The 6088-nt window shown below is 57.3% G+C and overlaps 1 protein-coding gene across 5 annotated transcripts in view; it reads right to left on the minus strand.

Annotated features, from left to right (window-relative positions):
• Positions 1–3654, minus strand: part of TP53I11 (tumor protein p53 inducible protein 11) — a 69660-nt gene extending 66006 nt beyond the window's left edge. Inside the window, exon 1 of one of the 5 annotated variants that reach the window (XM_082410620.1) lies at positions 3357–3654. The gene's annotated coding sequence lies outside the window, so the exon portion shown is untranslated. Of the gene's footprint in view, positions 1–2628; positions 2732–3112; positions 3296–3356 lie in introns of those variants that run through there. The other 4 variants (XM_082410621.1, XM_082410617.1, XM_082410618.1 and 1 more) reach the window with 4 other exon arrangements.
• Between the last annotated feature and the right edge of the window lie 2434 nt (positions 3655–6088).

The following is a 6088-nucleotide window of genomic DNA, read 5'->3' on the forward strand; positions in this document are numbered from 1 at the left end:
ACCACAGTCCAGAACTAACCATCTCCCCCAGGGTTTGGGGGGCTCTGGCATGACTCAAAAGGCCTGTGCTGATATCCTGGCTCCACCACTTATTAGCTGCATGGCCTTGGGCCAGTGATACTACCTCTCTGGGCCTCAGTTTCCTCTTCTGTTAAATGGGTGTAATAATGACACCCACCTCCCACTGATGAGAAGATGCACAAAAAACTCCTAAAACAGTTCCTGTTTATAGTGAATGCTCAAAAATAATGTTGCTCTTATTTTCAGACAAGGAAATTCAACTTCTTTGCCTCAGTTTCCCCCTTGACCATACCAACTTCAGAACAGGTACCCCTGTAGAAGCCACATGTGGATACAGAGTGGGGTGCTTACAAGGGAGTGGCCACAGGAAGGAAATGGGAAGAGAGAGAACTAGGGTCACTCTGGCTCAGGAGGAAGATGCTGCCCTGAGTGTACTGACAACAGGTGGGCAAGGGGAACCTGGGAAGGGGGCTGGCAACAGGCTGCAGAATATGGAGCCCCTTGGGGTACTAAGCCTGGGTGGCTCCCCTCCATATCCCCAGCACTTGGCCAGGCCTGGCCTGGGGAGGGGCACAACCATTGTTGTGCATATATGGTTGAGATGCAGGGGGAAGGGAAAATTATTACGGGCTAGGAGTCAGAACATTAGGCACCCCACCCTGCAGTTGCCACTCCTAGGCAGCTTGCCCTGGGGTTACTTATGCTATCTCTGAGCATCACCTCCCTCATCTGTGAAATGGGGAGGCTTATCCCCTCTCAGCCAGCCTTGTCTCCTATCTCTTCCCCACCCGCTCACTCTACCCTAGCTACACTGGCTCCTTACAGTTCCTCAAATACAGCGGGCACATTCCAGCCTCAGGGCCTTTGCACAGGCTGTTCTCTGCCAGATCTTTAGTCCCTGAAGCTATCCCCACAGCTCACTCCCTCAAAACTTTAGCTCGTAAGTCACCTCCTCAGGGAGACCTCCCTGACCACCCTATTTAAAATGGCGACCTCACCCCTGGCCTCAACACCCCCCAACACTCAACTTTTCCCCCTCACCTCCCAATATACTATATAATTTGCTTATTTACTTTATTAGTTATTTGCCCCTCCCCCACTGTAAGTGTCAGCTCCAGAAGGGCAAGAATCTTTTAATTTTGTTCACAGCTGTCTCTCAGGGCCTAGGACTGTATCTGGCACTTTGTTCATTAAATCATTTTTGGCCTAGCCCTCACAAACATTTTGTTCAATAAATGAAAGAAAGTAAAGAACAGTTCAGCGCTGTGTGACTATCACAGGTCACTGTCAATTCCACTGTTCCTCCCACCCCCAACCCCTGAACTGGCAGGCCCTTCCTCCAGCAGACACAGAGGGGGGCTACCATAAGATCTTGGGGGAGGGGAGGCAGTTGAGTGTGGGGTTAGAGAACTTGGGGTGCTGGTGGTGGGCCTGAGCTGTGGATCCAGGAGGTACTGACAGCCAAACATGGGTGGAGGGCTTTGGGCCTCAGCCCTCCACTCCAAATTTAGGACAGATTAAGCTGACAGCAGGTGGGCAGAAAAGGAGAAGTCAGGTCGGCTAGTTCCCAAGACAATGGGGCCAGGAGGGCACCTTGGGGGGCAGAGGGCCCCTTTTACAGATGGGATAACAGAGGCCTGGAGAATACGTAGTCTTATTTACTAACAACACAACAAGAAAAATCTTTGCTCCCCCTGGGCTAAGTGTGAGGCCCGGCTAAAAAATGGACTCGGCCACCCCCTGGCTCTCCAACAACCCTCTCACCTCCCTCTCCACCCCCCACCCCTCCCCCCATCCCCCATCCCTGTGTCCCTGTCTCTCCCCACCCCCCACCCCTCCCCCATCCCCCATCCCCCATCCCTGTGTCCCTGGCACTGCGAGCTGGAGGAAGAGAGGGCATCAGCTCCCTCTCCACAGGCCACCAAGACTGGAGGTCCAAGAGGCCTCTCAGTTGGGGTGGGCATCCCTGCAGCCCCGGTGCCTTCTCCCCGCAGGGCAGCCCCACCGGGAAAAGTTTGTCTGAAGGAAATCAACCAGGAAGTGCGGGGCGGTGGGGCGGTGCGGCGGCGAGGCGGCCTTGGCCTTCGACGCTGGGCTCTGGGCTACAGAGACGCCCCAGGGTTCTCGGCCTCCACCCTCCACCCGGCTCCCGCCCCCGTCCCCTTCGCTCCCGCGTAGAAATCCGCTCCCCCCGGGGCCTCGAGGAGGCGTCGGGAGCCCGGGACGGGGTAGGGGCGGGGGAGGGTGGAGCGAGAGGACGCCGAGCTAGGTCCCAACCGTGATAGGGGCGTCGGGGGTGGGCGAGGCGTCCTGGCGGTTCCCCTACGGACCCCCGGAGTGGGTACGAGTATACCGCCCAAGGCAGGCAGTCCCAGGCTATTCAGCGCCAGGACAATGGCACCACGCTGCCCCCGTCCGCTGAGCGCGCGGCTTGGGAGAGAGTGGGGAGCGTCGGTCTCCACCTGTCCATCCCCTAACCTCCTCCCAACAACTGGAGCTTAGGCTCGGCTGCCGCTTCTGCTCCCCCCACCCCTGGAGGCTGGGGTCTCCCGGTCTTGCTCCTCCCCCCTCCAATGTGTCCTTTATCTCCCAGCTCCAGATACCCACCCACTTTCATAGAGGGCTGGGGGCTCCAGGCGGGAGCTCCTGGCTGTCCGGACGCCTGCGGTGCTCTGGCCCAGCACTCCCGCCCCCACGGTCTCCCGAACCAGAAGGTCGGGCCAGACTTATGGGCAGCGGGAACCCCGCCACCTTCAACCTCGACCCAGCAGGGGGCGAGGAAGGGGACTCGCAAGTTTGTGCGGCACACACCCCGGACCCGGGAACAATGGAGGGAGGACGGGCACAGGGATGGAGGGGGGAGGGGACAGAGAACCGAGCGCGGGGACCGAGTCAGACCCCAGGGAGGGAGAAAATGCTTTCCGCTCGGTTTCTCCCTCGCTCCGAAGCGGAGAGCGCGAGCCCAAGAGGCGGGGGCGGAGGGCGGAATAAACCGTCCTAGAGGGAGGAGACGGCGGAGGGAGGAAGCCGGGGGAGAGAGGGAAACCGAGTCAGAGGAAAGGGAGCAAGCGGAGAGCGCGAAGGAGAGGACCTGAAGGGGCTGCGGGACGGCGCCCGGGAGAACCGCGGAGGGGGGAATCCCTGGAGTCCCGGCAGAACCCTCCAGCGCCAAGAGGTGCTGGGGCGCCCGATTCGCGCGCACGGGGTCCTCTCTGTCCTCGGCGGTCCCTGCGGCCGCAGGAGCCCCAGTGGGCTGCGCTGCGCAGGCACCGGCCAGCTGGCGGCGGGAAGGGAAAGTGCGAGGTTCCGAAGCGGCGGCGGGGAGCAGAACTTACGTTCCTAGCGCCTGCTGGCGCCGGCGCTGCGCGGAGCTGGCGTGCCAGGGGGACTCTCGGACCCTCGGGCGACTCACATCGCGCCGCCCGCGCCGGGCAGGGCAGGGCCGGCTGGACTGCGCGCGGGGCCCAGCGCGGCGGGGCTTTGCCCGAGTCTGGCGGCCCGAGCTGGTCCCTCCTCTCAGTTTCGTGCACAAGCCAATGGCGCGCCGTCCCCTCCCACGCGCCGCGCTGCCTAGCCCCCGAGGGTGGCCGCCGGGGCGGGCGGGAGAGAAGGGTTGGGGCGACTGGGCCCACGGGCTCCCCAGCCGAGGCTTTCCCGGAGATCGCCTGCGGGGGGCGCGCTCACGCCCCGGGGGAAGGCGGTTGGGAATCCGAACAGAGGGCTCGCGCCGCCCAGGGAGACTTTTCGTGGCAAATTCTCAAGACTGCGCCCCTTTCGTGAGACTATCAACACCCTCATAGGTTGGTAAGCCACCTTGTCTTAAATATCCCTGGGGTATCGCCTGGGGCCTAGGCCAGTGTCTAAAACGGAAAGGAATGCTTTGGCTGGTAGATACCCAAGTGTGTAATAACACAGTTACACAACAATGGTCCCCGTCTGCTGAGCGCCCGCTCCGTGCCAGGCACCATGTGCTGAAGGAATTACAAGTATTAACTCGTGATTCTCACAACTACCTATGAGGCCGAGATGATTGATCCCATTTTACAGACGGTGGTCGTTAATGTTTGCTTTCATTTAGTCTTCTGGCTTCCAGCCTAGGCTCACCCTTTCTAGTCCCCCCTTGCTTGGTGTGACTTTGTCAAGTAACATGACACCATCAACCTCCCCCCCACCACACACACACGCACACACACGCACACCTTCATCCTCCAGCCTAAAATCCAGCCTCAGCTATGTTGCTATAAATTGCACTGTCAAGGGACAAAGATCTTAGCTGGGGCTCATTGGCACGTGGGGGAGGGAGGAGGCACAGTGGCGAGACCTTTTGTGTCCGCACATCCTGTGGAGGGCAAGGGGGGTGAGAATGGAGTTTGGGGGTCCTGGAGGCTCTCTGGGAGCCTTTCAGCCTAAAACAACTAGATTTCTACAGCAATTCCCCCCCCCAAGATTCTGAGCTCATTTCAATCCTTTGTGACTAGTAATATATTTCCCCACCCCAACTCCCACCAACCTCCTTCCTAGAAAAGAACACCTGCATCTCTTTATCTTGGCTGATGGTCACGATGGGAGGGGGGTGGAGGAAAGAGGAAGGCGAGGTTGATGACAAGCTCCATTTCACAAGATAAGCAAAGGGGGCAGAGAAAGGTGAGTGGTTCCCCTGGCTTCTACCTGTACCTTAAGAGTTGATCAAGCAGGCTCTGGAAGCAGACTGCCCAGGTCCAAATCCTGGCTCAGGCTTTTGGAAACTGTGTGGCCATGGGCAAGTAACTTAACCTCTAGGTGTCTGGTTTTCTCAGTGTACAAAATGGGGGCAACCAATAGTAGGAACACCTATGGTTGTTGTGGAGATTTAAATGGCAGCAGCTCATGCTTATTGGGTGCTGACTGTACCAGGTGCTCAGGGCTGGTGTGCCAAGCAGACTCCCATTGCCCTCCCCGGAGCTGTGACTGGGCAGGAGAGGCTATGCCCTTTACACAGAAGTAAACAGGAAGTGCCTGGCTTATAGTAAGCACCCAGTGACGGTTAGCTATCTGATTACCAAGGTAACACTCTGATCCTGAGGCAGTGCTGTGGCCCCCAGTGCCACCATCCCTGCTCCCAGCCAGTGATAGCCAATAATGAATGAATGAGTGAATGAATGAATGAGTGAATGAATATGACTACAGATCAGGATTGTTCCTAGCTTTGTTGGGTGAAGCACAGACCCAAAATCCACCTGACTGAAGTCTCAAGGCTTGATAGTAGTCTTTGTGACAATTCAGAGTCTCAACTCACTGCCTTAACAGAGCTGGCTCAAGCAGGGATGATGAATTCATTTGTTACTCCTTCTGCCTTCCCAGCATTCTGGGCTCTGGGTTGCTGAAGGGCAGGCACCAGCCTCACTTGTGTGCAGTGTTACCCCTGATTGCCCCCCTGACTAGGAGACACAACTAGTGCTCCCCTAGGTGTGACTACTGGATATACCCGAGAGCCTGACTTTTATCAATAGACAGAGGGACTTTATAACAATTGCTCCAAGATCTCCAACACAGAAGGGGCTGCTTTAGTAGTAGTGAGTACCCTGTCACTAGCAGCATGCAAGCAGAAGCCAAGGAAGAGTGGATGAGGGTGCTAGAGGAGGGGTTCATGCCTTAGGTGGTGTTTGATGTGGATAAACCTTGAGCTCTGGGTGACTTGATTCTGTGTTCTTGTTTCCCAAGCCCATCAGATGGGAGGGTGTGAGCACAAGCTGTCCCATCACCCTTCACGAAGGAGGCAATGTTGACTGGGCCCTTCCTGTGTGCCAGACAAGGTGCTGGCTGTTGGGGCCCCAGTCCCTGTCCTTGAAGAGCTTACAGCTCCTGGGAGGCAGATGCACGCACAAATAGTCAAGCGCAGCAATGGAAACAACTCACAGTAACAGCCAAAGTGCTTGGGGGGGCCGGAGGAGAAGGAAGAGACATTCTCCATTACCCCTGGCGTCCACTTTCCCTAAAGAGCCCATTAAAAGCTCTGTTCTCTTCCTTCCTATATGATTTTCTAAAGTGATGTGCCTCTACTTCAGAACATTCTTTAGACTGCCATTCT

Source organism: Balaenoptera physalus (assembly GCF_965194825.1).
Source record: "Balaenoptera physalus genome assembly, chromosome: 10".
NCBI lineage: Eukaryota > Metazoa > Chordata > Mammalia > Artiodactyla > Balaenopteridae > Balaenoptera > Balaenoptera physalus.